Here is a 17,033-nt window from a genome sequence, read left to right on the forward strand (position 1 = left end):
TGCTCCAACCCACTATCACACTACTTTTTCTGAGCATTTTTCCTAAGCAATCTCTTCTAACCTTTGCGATCAGGCAACTTTTTACATTCATGTTGTGATTAACATGTAATAAGAGCAATAAAGTAGATTAAAATGCACCTAACACATGAATTTCAAGCATTTGCTGATGGATAATCATTAATGAATGGAAAAGGCAAAAAGTTCCCAATAGGTTCCAAAAAAGATTGCTTCCAAATGTGACGTTAGTCTCAGCAGGTGGCTAGAAGCAAATATGAATTTACTGATGGTAAAATGTATGAATGATGCAAGGACTGAGGAGGTGGTAAAGACCTTATTACAGGAAAGGCAGGGAAACTGATAAGTATTCAGATATGTTGTACAACTACATGAAAAATGTGGGTCACTGAAAGAAAAAGATGGAAAATTATGCGAATAGAAGGAAGACATTTGGAGAACGGACTCCTTTTGCAAAGGGCCAAAGACTAGAATGGGACATCAGCCAGTACTCCAGTCATGTTAGGAAGTACGTGGTGAACCCTGCAGGTGTGAAGAAATGATGACCATGTGTAAGGGACTCTTCTACAGGGGTGCCTGACGTTAGTCTCCTCTCAGTTGGGATTGTGTGTAGACTTAGCAAAAGGTTTTAAAAGTTTAATTAATTAAAAAGAAAAAAGAAAAAAGCCATCAAAAATAAACACACGCACACACACAAAAGGAAAAAAATAAAGCAAAGAAACAAAAAACAACAAGAAGTGAGGTATAAGGTTTAAAGACTGTAGAAAATACCCTGTGGTGTTTGATCATAGGTGCTTGATTCTTTATCACACTAACATGAGAAAAAAACGACCTAATTGTTACAGACAGATATTTCCTTTGGCAGCTCCTTTTTTCTTTCTTCTGATGAAGAATATAACAGGAACTGCTGTGTGGGAGTGCTGCCTGATACACTGACCCTGGAATTAAAACCTGGTTAAACCATGAGATTCGTAAAACATCAAGGGAAGAGGTGGAGTCTCCATTAATTGCTTTGTTCACAGTAAGAGACTGTATCCTTCTAGACCTTTTTTATCAAAAGCAGTTTGATTCAGACAGAAGGGAATGGTGTTGGTCACAGAGTGAAATACCTAAGTGAATATATGGATAGAAAGCACAGTTGCAGGATTTAATGAAAACTGTTCTTTGCTTAGAGCCTGGAGCTGGTATAACAGAAAATACATGAAGACAATCAAGATGCCTTTCTTCAAGTCCATCTGCAAATCCGATCGAAGCAAGGAAATGAATGTGCCTGCCAGGACCAACTTCTACAACTACCTGCCACTACTCAACTGTTCTTATTAACTTCTTCGTTACTACTTGTCTTTAATACTCAGGTGGTGAGAGAAAAATGCAGCACATTGTATGGACCTTATGGATGAATTCTGTGTGACTTTGTAAACTCACTCTTAATGTGCTATTGAAATACTCTCTGTACAATCCTCTCCGTAATGGGAGTATGGTATGTTTCTTAGTTCCAAAGTGCAACTACCTAAACTTTGGCTTTATTTGGAGCACCTGGATTTGTAAGGTGATGTTCACACTTTACTTAGAAAACAGTATACTGAACTGTAAAGCTCTGAAACTTATATTATGATTGGGTTGTGGGATTATTTCCACCAGGTTGCTGAAGTAGCTCAGCTGGGAGAGCGTTAGACTGAAGATCTAAAGGTCCCTGGTTCAATCCCGGGCTTCAGCAGTCGTTTTTCCATAGTTTTGTGAGTTTCAGTTGTAGTTTGTACAACACAAATGGAGATGTGGCACAGTCTGGAGCCTGGGAGTTGCCCCTCTCCATCAGGATGTGTTGAGTAGGTGCTGTTAAGGAGACAAACTTGTCTTTAGACTGAGGACAGTCATTTTTTGCCTGTCCGTTCATCTCTTTTCATGGCTTCCCAGCTGCACCATTGCTAATGAAATCTGTACAGTGATATTCTGTCATTTCACAGAAGGTGATCCTGAGGCTGGAAGTAAGATGTTTCTTGAGGTGACTGATAAAGGTCTGTGTAAGAAAAGGGATCTCCTGGTCCAAGCTAAAATTGTTAAAAGGTGTTCAAGGCCAGGTTGGATGAGGCCCTAGGCAGCTTGGTCTAATATTAAATGGGGATGTTGGTGGTCCTACCTTTGGTAGTGGGCAAAGGGGCAGGGTTGGAGATTCATTATCATTGAGGTCCCTTCCAGCCTGTGATTTCTGTGATTTATCTTTACTTCTGAACTTCTGAAGAACTAAAAACACAGCAAAACTCTACTGGCACTTCCCATGAGAGTGTTTTGCCTACTAACTAATGGAAATACCTGGGGAGTTACTCAAACATGTCCTCCTCCAAGTTTACTGTTTACTGTTTGCAAACACGGGCACACAGAAATTGATGTATGAATGGCAGAAAATAACACTGCAGGAAGAAATGATTTGCCTAGCAAACAGAAATGATTACTCCAATTTTAATTCCCATTCTTTCTTTATGGATGTCCACATGAACTGCAAAAACTCAAACTGGATATTGGCCCTGAGGAGTTTCTTATGTCAGCACTGTAATAATTACCTCTAATTATTATGGAATGAGAATAAAAGGACATTCCCCATAGCTAGGAAATGGTCAGATGAAACTAAATCAGAGAAAAGAAGAAATAATTCAGTGAAGGTTCTGACTTGGTTGATGAGACTGGGAGAATAGTAGGACTTACAAAAATAAGAACATGGACATGGATAATTCCAGTAGTGAAAATAACTCACTCTGCTACCAGGCAAATAGAAAACCAGTGGTAGGACAAATGTAAACTTCCCCCTTCCCAGTGATAATCACGGATTCAAGAAGAAGACTATAAAATTCCCACACATAAAGTGTTTCTTCTCCTGTGCATTTCTCCTAGCAGCTGTCAACCTGAGAGGTAATGTTTGCTGTATTCAATACCCTACATATTACAACACAGGTTGTATATAGACATCAAGAAATGAATAAGTGGTAATATTATTTTAAGTCCCCCAAAGATGGGACTGAAATATTCTTGTGAAGGGTTCGACATATTTTGTTTGTTCCCAGAAATGTACCTTTGAAGCTTTGTGCTTGTTTTGTCTAAAGACAGCTTAAAGCCAGGTGGTTGGCCTATAAGCTGAAGGATGAGGATGGTTGTGGGTATGACATTGACCAGTTCTGGCCTCAGAACTGGGCAGGAGAATTAATATTGTGTAACCAATGTTAATGGACTCAAGTGAACTCTGAAATCTTCTGTTTTCGGTCCTATTAACAGTGACATATAGGGAAAAACGTTCAATTTCATACAGAAACTTTTTACAGAAAACTATTGAACTGTGTTCTATAGGAGCCAACCTTGAACTCCTGCTTCAGTGATCTTTAAACACTATGGAACATCTCTGGAATGAAGGGGAAGGAAATAAAGTGATTTTACTAAACTCATTAATGAATTGACTGCAGCTCAAATTAATTTTTATGTATATTTCTTCTCACTTGTCAAAACACAAAGCAGATGTTTTAGCAAAAAAAAAGAGTCAACTCAAATTATTATTAAATGATATGAAGGGAAAGCATGGGGAAGGGGAAGTCTTTCAGTGGGCAGTTTTTCAGGTGAACATTTATTACTGAGAATTAGGCATCGACTTTCTCTGCTTTAAAACCAAGCCGTGGCAAATTTAAATTATATATTGAAAAAAAAGACTAACGCAAATCCTTGAGCATGTTATCTATATTGTTTCTGACTTGTCATTCTTTATCGGGCAATTAAGTGCAACACGACATTTTCTTGACAAAGTAGCTCCATACAGCTGTGTATTTCCCCAGACGAAACACAAAGCAAATTAGATTGCACGCATCCATAAATCTCTGTGGTTGCAGCTGTAGCAGGGGGGGAAAGATGGAGAGGAGGGAGTGATGACACATGGAGATCTATAGAAAAGATTACTATCATCTCCAGCTTAGTTTTGCTGTGTTTTCTTTATTATCACTTTCAATTTAAAAATGACAAGTGTCATGTTGCCCCATGACAGTCCTTTCTGTTTATGGATTTCAGTGCGTGGATGCCTGTGGAAGGAATCTCACAGCTTTAGATAGCAAGCCACTGTACCTTAGTGTGAAACTGATGGGCAAACAGACATCCAGTAATGAAGTAACTTGAATAAAATCATAATTTTGGAGGAAAAATAAATAAACAAAAGCCAAACAAAAATATGGAGACACTTTAAGTACATTGTGCTAAACCAGTTAAATCTTAGCCCTTCTCCATGCAGAACTCAGGCTTGTACATACAAGCCCAGTTCATTAATTCAAAGCTTATGCAACTCACCTGTGTGTGATAAATGTGCACTGGTATTTGCCAGTCAACAGACCCATGCTGACCCTGACAAATGCTGGACTGGATTTTGACCAGTGCAGACACAATCACTGTGACATGTATTGTTTGCAAACTCCAAAGATAAGAGGAATCAAGGAGATTCCAGGCCTCCGCTGGGTCTGTTTTCCTAAAGCAAAACTGATAAGCCATTTCTCTACACTAGCTGGCAAACCATCTCAGTGCTGTGTTTACATAAATCACAATAAGCCTAATTCAGGCAACAAGCCATGTGCAAACAGAAATCATTGCCAGATGCTCCTGCAGACAAAGACACTGAAGAAACCATCAGCTAATTCAGTCACCAGCTCCCATGGTTCCAGATTTCATGTTGGTAAACTTGGGGTAATGAATCCCAGGAGATGTGAGTAACAAGATTTGGAGATCTGAATGCACCTTCAGTGCATTACAATAACATGTTAGAGAGCAGTAATGTTTGTGATCAATTACAAATGCTTTCCAATTACACTGCAGGTATCTGAATTTTATCCTATGCAAGGTCTACAGTATATTGTCTCAGATATACTTTGTTTTTAAAGAAGGAGGTGCTTCTTACATTTTCCAGAGGTAAATCATTCTGTCAATCACTGGTTGGATATTTGGAAAAATTTCTTCTCAGAAGGCTGCTCAGGGCAGCAGTAGAGTCACCATCCCTGAGGGTGTTTAGGAAACATGGAGATGCAGAACTGAGAGTCATGGTTGAGTGGGCATGGTGAGGATATGTTGGGATTGGACTTGGTGATCCTGAAGATCTTTTCCAACCTTAATGATTCTGTGAGTGGGCATGGTGGTGATGGGTTGACAGTTAGACTGGATGACCTTGAAGGTCTTTTCCAACCATAATGATTCTATGATTCTAGTACAGCCTAGTCTTAACCATAGATATCCATGAAAAGATTATTTGGAGTATGCTTTATCATCACTGTGGATCAGGCAAAACTGAATGTAGAGTAGCTCAAATGGCTGTGAAGGTTTTTGTGCCCTCAGACAAAGGTGTTGCTTGTCCTTACAAAAATACTTTGTGAGAAAAACAAAACAAAACAAAACCAATTTGTGATGACCTTTCTGATAACCCACTCAATGCACACAAATAGAAGATGGAATATCATTAGTTATCTTGGGACCATCCCCAGAAAGATTACTCTATCCCCAACCTCTGTTTGATCCTTTTAGGAAAATGTGAAATATCACTTCAGGGCTGAGCCTGAGGGAGATAAAACATAATCAAAAAGCCATAATTTTTCTCCTTTCTATTTCTATATCCTGATTTTTCATGGTATTTTCAGTGCAACATTTTGGGTTGTGGCAAATTTGTGAAGTGTTAGCAATGTCTGTAAGCATATACCAACCTTATCACCTCTTGAAACTGCCCTGTTCTTTTTCACTCCCACTGGCCAGGCAATATTCAAAAAGAATGAGAGATCATGAATCCTAATCAGCCTGCACATAGGGGACATGAAAGAACAGCAAATCTACAGCACTAATGGCAAACAAATAGCCCATAGTTTAACTAGGGAAGACAATGCACAGGCAGGGAAGTGTATGGAACAAGGACACAGTCAGAGGAGAACACACACATTAACTCTAGTGTTTAGTCCCTCATACCTCACTTTCCCTAGTCCATCTGCTATTAAGTATGTAGTTTAGGTCAGGAGAAAGAAAAATTCCAGTTTCCTCCCAAGCAGGGCTAGAGAGGAAGGAATTTGCCTTATGTTAGGTAAAAGTTAGGAGTGACTGTCAAGGTTATTCTCACTTATAGGCTTGGTTAACTCTGTGCTTGTAATTGTAAAGGCACAAAGAAAAACAAAGTTACGCGTCAGTCTCTGTGATTAAATGAACCCATGATGTGTTACGTTCAGCAGCCTTCATTAAAAATGTTATTAGATGTTAAAATTTGTTCTGTGATGGATGCCACGGTGCATTTTATCAACTACAGTCAGAGTAATCAGGCTTTAAAACAGTGAGTTTTAATTTAAGTAAGGAAGGAAACTTGTTTCTTAGGCCTTTGTCAAGAGGAGCGACACGAGGAGAGGAGAGGAGAGGAGAGGAGAGGGGAGTGAGGAGTGAGAGGAGAGGACGAGGACTATGAGGACCAGCAAAGCCAGAGAGGCAGATCGACGAGGAGAGGACGACGGAGAGGAGAGGAGAGGAGCAGGAAGAGGAAGAGAGAGCCGACAGAGGACGAGCGAGAGGAACGACCGACGAGGAGAGGAGCAGGAGAGGAGAGGAGCAGGATGGAGAGGAGAGGAGAGGACTGAGGACGAAGCGAGAGAAGAGGAGAGGAGAGGAAGAGCGAGCCGAGAGAGAGAGGAGAGGCGAGAACTTTTTCAGGCGACTCACTGAAGCCTATTCCATGCTCTTAAATATCACCTCTGTTTTGCCAGTGCAGATCCACTGGTTTCAGCAGTGAACCTTTCCCCAGTTTAAAGCAGTGTCAGGGAGAGAGAAACATGCTCTGAATTAACCTCAGGAATGAAATGATGGCAAACTGTAAGAGAGAGGAGAGTGGTCCCAGAGGGCAAAGGACTCAATTTCTCAAAATGTAGTTCTAAATAATTAATATCTTGTTTCAGGTCCCTAGTAATGTACCACTGCTGTAGGACCCATGCTTTCCATTGGTATTAACAGCATTACAAGCCCTCTGCTTGAGTTAATACCAGCTCTCGGAGAACCTAATCTAAATCCCACTCATCTCTTTGGTGTGATAGCACTCTCATTACAAGTCAAAGGAAGATATCCTCTTGCTTTGGAAGAAAGACTGTAAATTATACTATTTTGCTGTTTATTTTGAAGAATTCATAACTTACAAGACAGAAGAATGATGTAGACATTGGTTGGAGTCAATAGTCCCAGTTGATAGAACACATCAAGGTTCATAAGGGGGCGTCTATTCCTTATGATAAGGTTGGGACAGCTTATCTCAGACTCAGCAACCTTGGGCTTTCTGCATCTTCAAGTCATTAATTCATGCTTTCTAAGTACCTTTTGCACCCATGGAGAGGCTAAATCACAATAGCACTTAGATATCTCATAAATGATAGTAGTTAGTATTCAGAGGGGTGGTCTAACATTTGTCCATTCTTCATTGGTGACCAGGAAACAGAAAATACTTCTGAGACGATACCCTTGAAAGCTCAGAATGGAATTTTTATGATGGACCTCTTCCAGAAGGCTAGGTATCTTTTCAACACCTCAAACACTGAGATACTATTAATTACAATCCTCCTATAGTGTATAACAGAGACAGGAAATGCAGTCACTCATATTGTTGTATTGTCCTTTCTCTCACAATCCAGCCAGGTATATACTGGTGCCTTGACATGATCCCTCTTCACCTCCTTCTTTGAAGACCATAAAGGTTTTATGAAGAGTAAAGGATTTCTTCCCAAGGACCAAGAACACTTTAATCTCTTCTTGAATATGATCTAATCTTTAATTTTTCATCAACAGTGGCTACTTGCTTTGAGGTTTCAATTTTCTCCTTTTTATTAAAAGAGAAGAATTGCCGAAATTCAAGCTATTTCTCACTTTGAGAGATGAAGAGAAGAGCAGATGGTTTCCAGACAATGCAGGGAGGGCAGCTTTGAGGTCTCTCTCACACAGACCTGCCAAGCCTTAGCATCAAGTATCTATTCCTCCATGTCCCAGATTCCCTCCTTGTATTCTTATCCATGAATTTCTGTGGTGTTCAGGGAGCCTTAACTCATTAACAGCCCCTAGGGACTTGAAGTATCAGTTGTCACAATAGGATTCTAGAAGGCGATAACATTCTCAAGCTGTTGATCTGTCTTTTCCTAGTAGTGTCATCCATCACTGTGATACCTTTGCATCTCCAAAGATGCTAAAATGCCGCACTCACATTTTCCCTTTCTTCTGTTCCAACCACTCGTTTTTCATTCCCTTAGTCTTCAGTGCATGTTTTAATGTCCTGGTTCAATGAGGAATCTCCAACAGAAGACCCCTGAAATTCTGTGTAAGTGTTAATAAAGCAACATGCCGTGTACATGCCTCACCCATCACATACTCAACAGTGAACTGAAACTGACAGTAATGGGAAATTAGAGGGCATGCAACAGGATAAGAAAGAAGAACAGGTCATTTCTGAACTCTAAGACACGAAGTTAAATGTACCAGAGCCCCAACTGAATTGCATCATTTCTGAACTCTTCTTTGACAAGTCTAAGCTACAGATAATGGATATGATAACGTGTCCTGAAACAGTGCTCAGTGCCTGAGGAGGATGTGAGTAGTGATATTCATAATCCACAGGGTGGGGATTATGATATCATGCCAAGATTTAAAATTCAGCATTTGACAATACACCTCCCAGATGGGAAACCTGGAGAACTGATTTTATTTCTTCCCTACTCTGAAAGTACCCGAGCTCTTAAGGAGGCTCAACTGTTGTCTTGTAACTGGGGTTTCATATCTTTGCTGGGAAAAGAACAGACTCCTTCCCCCCCATACAGTACTCTCACTTCTCATTCATTTTACTGGTGAAATGTATGAGACTAATTGGGTTTTGTCATCTTAGAGATATGAAGAGAGACGTTTTTGGAGTGAATGGCAGAATTTGCAAAGGTTGGGGTCATAAGTTATGAGGCTATTTCTATCTGCTCTTCAATTTCTATTTAACAGAAGAGACATCAAAAAACTTTTATACAGGGACCAAAGTTTAACATACCCTTTCTATGATAGTTTTTGTTAATGATGTAGAATTAATAGTATCATTAGAATTGATGGCTGTTAAACAAATGAGACTCACGTAGGCAAATAAATTTAGTCAAGTCCTGACCAGTATCCTCACTTTGACCCCAATATCTGTTCTGCTAGGAAATAAAAGCTAGAGACTAGGAGTGAGGCAGGAGGTTGGACACAGGCTGGTAAGGGTGTGTAGGTCCCTCTGATGCTGGACTGTAGCATTGTTAATGTCATAGGAACTCCTGCATTCTTCTTGGGGATTATCAAGAGCATCTGCATTGTGGATTTCGCTTTCTAAAAAATGGCTAGAATCCAGCATACCAAAAGGGAGATGATCTTCACTTCGTGTTGCCACCAGGTAACTTTTTGTCTACATTGCTATAAACCATTGAATCATAGAATAATTAAGGTTGGAAAAAACCATTAAGATCATCAAGTCCAACCATCAACCCACCACCACCATGCCTACCAACCCATGTCCCTTTGTACTGTGCCCAAAATGTATTGTGCCATACACACTTGGGAAGTGCATTGCACTGGAGGTTTTCCATATATCAGCTTTCCTTGCTCTTTAATTATCTATTTTCAAGTGCATTTTTGTCCATTTTGACATTGAAATCAATATATATAGGCAAGTTAAGAGTTATTTAATTAATCTGAAATGGCAAGCTTCAGCATAACCCAGCTGAGGGATACTTGAGAAGCAGGGTGTACAGAGAGAAAACTATTTGCGCTCCTGGAGGTAGAACCGGCATTATTTAGTACCTAACAAGCTTTTTTCACATGCTAATTGTGTTAATGCGTGCCTTACTCACAGCACTCTCAACTCTGCCTTTCCATCATTCATTTGAAAGGGAAAAAGAAAAAAGAGACATTCATGTTATACAACAGAGATAAATTAGACTGAATAAAGCTCAAGAAAGAGAGAAGTAAAAACAGACAAACAAATCTTGATGTTTCATAGGAAACGTGTTTTATTTTCAGTGAATTCTATGGGCAGAATAACAACAACAAGAAGAAACAAAAATTTAAAACAACACAACAAACATACTTCAATTTTATGTATTTGTAATTTCTATTGAAAGAAATATCCTTTACATATCCTTCCACAGGATGTATGAAACTAATAACTTGCCATACCCTTCCACAGCAGAAGTTGGGGGGCAGTTTGGATATGAGGTCATTTGCAATCATACACTTACATCTTAGATGAAAACAGAGAAAGAGAGAGAATTATAAGAATGAAGGATAATGAAGGTAGGATTGAAGGCTCCACCTAACCAATGCTACTGTACACCTAATGCAGGATGATAGGATCCTTCGACCAACACAAACCCCTCTCTCTCTGGATCAGATATCTCTTTTGCCTGCAAATTTGAGTTGCCAAGATGGATATATCTCAGTGGTACAAACTCAGGGCTTGATTCTCTTGCCCACACTTGGACATTATGTGATGGCTGAGGATATCCTCAAAGTATTTAAATAGCAGCTCGTGCTACTTGACTCACAGTACAGTAGAGCATGTACGAAGTCTACAGATGCCCTTGTGCAGGTGATTGCATAGAGCCTATACATTTAAACATATCAGTTGCTCCCTAGATTGCTGGCTTTGACTGCCTGCCTTTCCTTCATACAGATGCAACTAGATGAGATGAATCCTATTTAACCCAGCTTCGCTCCTGCCCTAATTTTTACATCTACATCCTTATGTAATAATAACCTTTTCAGAGTAGTTTTGACTATGCAAAATATTCTACAGACCTACTGCTACAATTTCATTACATGAACAGTTGCCTTCACATTGCATCATCCTAACTGCTGCATTTTTAATGTGAAAAAATGCATTGCTTCAATGTGCTCACTTGTGAAATAAGTAATGGAGGCATCTAGGTATGGAAGATTTTATATTCTCATAGCTAGTGGCATTAAAAATATAATCAGGGAAGTTTGTCTGAGCACATGCTGTGTGGAGTGAGAACATTTCACTGTTATCAGACAGGTTGCTAAATGACCTTTAAGTTCTTTTTCTTCTCTTTTACCCAGCAAGGCATATTTAACTTTGCATAGTCTCCTGAATAAAAATCTCTCTAATAATTACATTTTCCAGCTCCTGTGCATTTGTCCCTAGATGACTTCTAAGTAAAGCCTACTAACTGCAGAAAGATTGGCTAGTTACATTCATTTTAGACCACAGCCTTGGAGAAAAACGTTACTCATTAGAGGTGAAAAGATGGACTAAGGGAATTGGCTTTCTAGAGGAGCAGAGGACACAAGCTGACTCTTTTTACAGGACTGTTATTCCCCTATACTCCTAGGCTCCAGCTCTAGCTTTTGCTGTTCCCATAACTCTAGCCTTTCCCTTATTTATGACAGTGACCTCCAACTCAACATGGGATTCCTCCAGTTACTGTGGCATGAGCTGTAGTATCTCAGTGACCTCTTATCGCCCCCCGCCCTCCAAAGATAAAGCTGCCTCTGTAAGACGTATAAAATGGGTCTCAGGAGGTCCTACAATTGGTATCAGAAATGAACTCTCAGTTTTTCACAGTTCCATCCCTCAGTATGCCCAGAGATACTGACTTCCACCAGCTTCATGATATCAACGGGTTTAACAGAGATATTTAAACTTTCCTCCTGCAATCACTGTTGCTTTTAATTGTCCTTCTCTCACAACTTACTCATCTCACATATGTTGTAAGGAGGAAAGTATAATTTAAAGATTTATAGGACCAGCGAATATTTTAGTAGACATAAGGCTGGATCTCCTCTTTCTGTGAGATTGTTCTGTAACAGACATCATCCTTTCCTGAGCCATGGACAGCACTGCAGTGATAAATCACCATAAGACCATGTGGGGTTGTGTGAGTGAAGGGTTGTTATCATAATCATGAAGACCTAGAAAAGGTCAGATGAATCACAGATTGCTTGAGTTGGAAGGGGCCTCAAAGATCATCTAGTACTTTCATCTTGATAGTTGAAGGAAACTCAGTAACCTAAACAGAGTGAAGGGAGCACTCTGAACTGACTACAATTAAGGCTATGTAAGGAGAGCAAAAAGACTGTTGATCCTGGTGAAAATTCATCATCTTGTAGGCTGATTTTAAGGGTATTGTGGGAAAAGGATCAAAATCAGGAAAAGAGATGTCTAAACGCAGCTGGGGAGAAGCAGTCATGGGAACATGGAGGAAAAAGGAGATACAAGGATTGATCTATTGTAAACTGGCTACTAGGCAGTATGGATCAGTCTGGTCAAGTCCTATGCGTGATCACTGCAGATTATGACATATTCTATAAGTCCTTTTTCTGATTATCTTACAGACAAACACATTCTCTGCTCTGAAGGAGCATATGTGGACAGTAGTGAACTGCAAGTTGAAATAGCTGATGAGTAGGAGGAGAGATCTGAGTACCAGCAACTGGAGCAGAGACACAAACCACCAGAACTCAGATATCCAGGTGACAGCAACTGAGAAGACCTAAAGATTTGAGAGGATATATAAGTTCAGTTTTTGGGGAAAAAAAATGATGTTTGTGCCTACTCCTTTAGCAGCTTTAATCCTTATCAGTGGGAGACGAAGAGCAAGATGAAGCCATTTGTTCTGTTCATGTTTCTGGGAGTGCTGTGTGTTTAGATGGATGGTAGAAGAGCATTATTTTCTGTATTTGTCTGTGTGGCTGGCCACGCATAGAAATATATTCATAGAAAAGCCTATCTGTATATAGATTTGTAAAATACACTAGCATAGGAACACCCATGGATGTGGAAGCTTCTAACAGACCATAAAATAACTTCAGAGATAATAAAAGTGCATCTTAGCAGTCTAGAAGGGGGAAAGAGGTAGAAATTAAATTAATTAGAAGAATTAAAACAATTGTAATATAATCAGAAAACGATTGCACAATAGTAAATCATCAGCAAAGTGTCTTCCAACTTTATCCTTCTGTATGGATTGCTGATTGCATTTTTAATTGTTCATCTCATGATTTGAAGGACATAGATGGCTGCTCTATGAGTGAGAATGGTATCCTTCTTTCTTGCTTCCAGGTGGGAGGCTGTGTCACAATTTTTCCTGTTCCCACCATTCCTTAAATTTACTCCTGATCCTTTTCTTCTTCCACTTCTTCCACATTTCCTTTGTGTCAATACTAGGTGTACAGTAGTAGATCAGCAGCTTTTAACACATGGCCTACTTTCTTCACCTAGAGATACTTCAGGTTCAGCCTAAATTCTGCTTAACTTGTCCAAAGTTTCTCCTCATAGAAGAGGAAAACCCTTATGGTTTTGCTCAAGTCACTGAATTATTGAGCTTTTCTTGTTGAGCATGCAGCAAAACAGGTGAGATTTTATCAGTACAAAAGCAAGGATGTCTTCTGATTTATTCTTTCCAAACCCTATTTAGAACTGTGCTCAGATCTCATTTCTTCTGCCAGTTCCAATGAATGAGCTCTGATATTAAATGATGAGTTATTTTTATTATTTTCCCAAATGCATCACTTTGCTCTCAGCACTGTTACCTTTCATCTCATGCTGGTATTTTTCCAGGGTGGAATGGGTCTTCCAGTGGATTATTTTCATCTTCATCTGAGCTGATGCTTCCCATCTTTGGCAGAGACTGCCTGAGTTACCAGCATTTACCTTAATCCTTTTTGTTACTTATCAAAAGAAAAAGAGTAAAAAAGAAAAAGGAAAAGAATAAGGGAAAGAGAAAGAAAGTGCATAATGAGGCATTTTTTAGCTGTCCTCTCTTCCTAAATTGCCAGGATTCCAGAGCAAAGACCATCTTTCCCCAAGTCAATATTCATTGCCTAACACATTGCAGCTTTGATTAAATTGATGCCTTTTGGTGATGTTCTCCTACCAGTTTAGCTACATCAGAATGAACAACAGAAAATATTTCTGTGTCAAGAAGAGTTTTCAAGGGATATTCAGTGCAAACAGGAGATTAGAAGATTTACCAATGAATTTCCAACATGAAAAGCACAGACACTGCTCTGAAGTCAACAGGAAAGTTAAAAAGCAACCAATTTGACCAGAATGTAATAGTTTTCCTTGTACAGCACCAAGTTTGTCCTTTTGAAATGTATTGCTAAAGGTACTATGGTAACATACCAGTACAGTATGTGCTCTTCTTGGTAAGTCATAACGTGAGGAGAAGGCTGAGCTTGTGTCTTGGAGGCTGCCATGGACACCAGCTCGAAGGAGAGAGGTCCTCTTTTCATTTCCCAGAGAATACATTACCTCAAAGCAGAAGGTTGGAAAAGAGACTATGCAAGAGCTCTGAAATTGGTTTGGATGCTCCTAAGTGCTGTACTTGCCCTCAGGAATGTTCAAAACCAGCCTTCCTCAAATGCTTGCACTAAGCAATTAACAGTCTGTCTTTTGCCTGAATTAATGGTCTTTTAACAGAATGTCTACTGATTATAGCTGGAACCTGGATGTCTAGACTCTGCTATGATCCCTGGCAACCTTATCTAGGTGTCCCTACTTGAGAAGTGAGGTTGATCCAGATGAACCTCCAATAGTCCCCTCCAATCTCAATCATATGTTGTGAATATTTATTGTCCCTTCAGCTGAATACAACCGAATATAGAAAGAACATCCCAAATACTAACATGTATCCCAGCTGAGCTAAGGAGCCATCATCTTGGTGCCATCTTGGTGCCAAATATAAAGCAATGAAGAAGATCAAGGATAGCACAAAGAAGATCTATCTGACATGCTCTATTACATCCCGGGAATCCCCTTCCTCTTCCATTTCTCCTCTTGACAATTCTCTGCTGCTCCTCACAGCCTCCCTCCGCCCTCCATAGAATCACAGAATTATGGAATTGTTTGAATTGTTTGAATTGTTTGAATTCAAAAATTGAATTTGAAGGTCATGTAGTTCAATTCACCTGCAAAGAACAGCTAAACCAGGGTGCTCAGACCACCATCCAGCCCAGCCTTGAATATCTCCAAGAATGGGGCTTCCTGAAGCTCTGCATCAGCTCCCATTTATGCTATTGTGTTGCTATTGCTCCTCACCACTTTCCCCTCTCTGTGTAGCTTATAGAGACAAGATATTCAACAGTGCAGTGCCTGCTAGAAGTTATTTTTCCACCAGCCTGAGAGCTGATTTGTAAGACACGGACACCCCCTCCTGGCTGCTAAGCTGAAAAGAAGAATCCCAGATATCAATAATCATGAGCTCATTTCAAAAAAAATCAGCCATGCATGCAATGATTGCAGCAAAGTAGCTCTCATGAATACATCAGGAGAACATCCTGAGCATTCATGAGAGGTGCTGGCACAAAAGAAATTGCTTAATGCAGCAAGAAAGTCATTCAGTCATGAAGGCAGTTTATACTTTGTATACTTCATTTTTATTTATTCTTTTTATCACAGCCGAAGAAGAGAGAGAGAGTGAGCACACAATAATAATTGCATCACCAAAAAAAAGGATAGTGGATCAGAGCACGTTGAGCCATCAGCCGTGATGACAAAAGACAAGATGACAGTAACGTGGCGACAAGGAAATCTGTGTTGAACATTTTCATCTAATAGGAAAATATCACCCTGCTAATGAGACATCCAAAGTGAAACTAACACTCAGAATTAAAATCTACAAGTCAGAGCAAAGCAGACTAGACTGTGCTTTCAGGTGTGGGCCTGGAAAGAATCGTTATCTGCACTGAATAAATATGGAGAAAAATGTTGTTTTAGAGTTGTTGTTACCATATGATATTCTCATGCCAGGTCCAACTAACCTATGTAAGGAGTGATCTTCAATTCAATCATACAGCATGCTGAAAGGACATGAGGTAAAGAATGGTCGCATCAAGGTCATGCATGGGGCCATATAATTCAATATCTCCTCCTCACTGGACTACTCTGCCAGCTTCAAAATTCAGAGACCTACATCAGTTTTCTTCCATGGGTTTGTCCCACTGCTTTGTGAACTCCTACAAACATCTGCACCAACCATCTGCAGCAAAGACCTCCACAGCCTGATAAGGCTTTGTGAAGATCCTGACTATTTCTTTTGCTCTCTATTTGCCACCTTCAAACGCTTCATTTTTGTATTTCACCGTGGACAGTTTTTTCGCATCTGTATTCTCTAAATTATTAAACATCTTCATAAACAACTTTCATGCAGTTTCCAAGCTGAAGATTGCCCAGCTAATGACCCCATTATCATGGTGTGTATTGGAAATAATCCTTTGTTCATTTTACCTCCGGTGACAAGACGTTTGCTTTTTCTCTCTTAATGATCTTTAATGGTTTGTGATAGGGACAGCTGTCTACACTAATTGAAAAGATGGTGGGAGGCAAAAGAAAAACTGCAGATATGAAAAATTTCATATTCCTGTCTATTTTCTTCTGTTTAAACCAGCAAGTTCAACACATGCCAGTCTCTTTTCTTTTACTGTGGGAGCAAGAAGAAGGAACAAGTATACCCACTCATCCTAGTGAACAGGCTGAAACCACTGCTGCCTACATTTCTCATAGAAGAGCTCAGGTGGCCTGAAATGAGACCTAGCTTTCCACCAAAGTTTCAACTGTAGTTGCTTGGCATAATAACTATAGTAAGCTGGGTTCCTGGTTCAGTTAATTATTTGTCTATTGTCTTCAACACACAGAACATACAGTAGAATCATAGGACCATTAAGGTTGGTTAGACCTTAAGACCACTATGATCATGTACTTCAAACTGTCATCATCGTGCTTACCAAACCACTGAACTTCCCCCTTGGCAACACAAAGCAGTGTCTTGTTGCTGGTTCAATGTCAATAGCTTCTTCATCTCTAATGGAAAGTAAATAAATAATCAAATAAGACATCAGTAGATATTATCTTCTTTCTTGTCTTGTTGCGTATCGGTAAACTTGTTCACTTAAATAGAAGGTTCACAAGTTACCTGTAAGATGCCTAAATACACCACTGTCTGCTAGTTCCCATCTTGACCTCCTTCCAAAAG

The 17,033-nt window shown here is 39.7% G+C and overlaps 1 long non-coding RNA gene and 1 other non-coding gene across 2 annotated transcripts; both read left to right on the forward strand.

Moving 5' to 3' along the window:
• The first annotated feature begins 1,659 nt into the window (after window positions 1-1,659).
• On the forward strand, window positions 1,660-1,732 carry TRNAF-GAA. The gene has a single exon. It is a non-coding gene; the product is annotated as a tRNA-Phe (tRNA).
• A 6,464-nt stretch (window positions 1,733-8,196) lies between these two features.
• Window positions 8,197-15,551, forward strand: LOC107310619. The gene is made up of 3 exons (XR_001553660.2): window positions 8,197-8,347; window positions 12,394-12,531; window positions 15,461-15,551. It is a non-coding gene; the product is annotated as an uncharacterized LOC107310619 (long non-coding RNA).
• Window positions 15,552-17,033: the final 1,482 nt, after the last annotated feature.

The sequence above is a fragment of the Coturnix japonica genome, chromosome 2 (assembly GCF_001577835.2).
Source record: "Coturnix japonica isolate 7356 chromosome 2, Coturnix japonica 2.1, whole genome shotgun sequence".
NCBI lineage: Eukaryota > Metazoa > Chordata > Aves > Galliformes > Phasianidae > Coturnix > Coturnix japonica.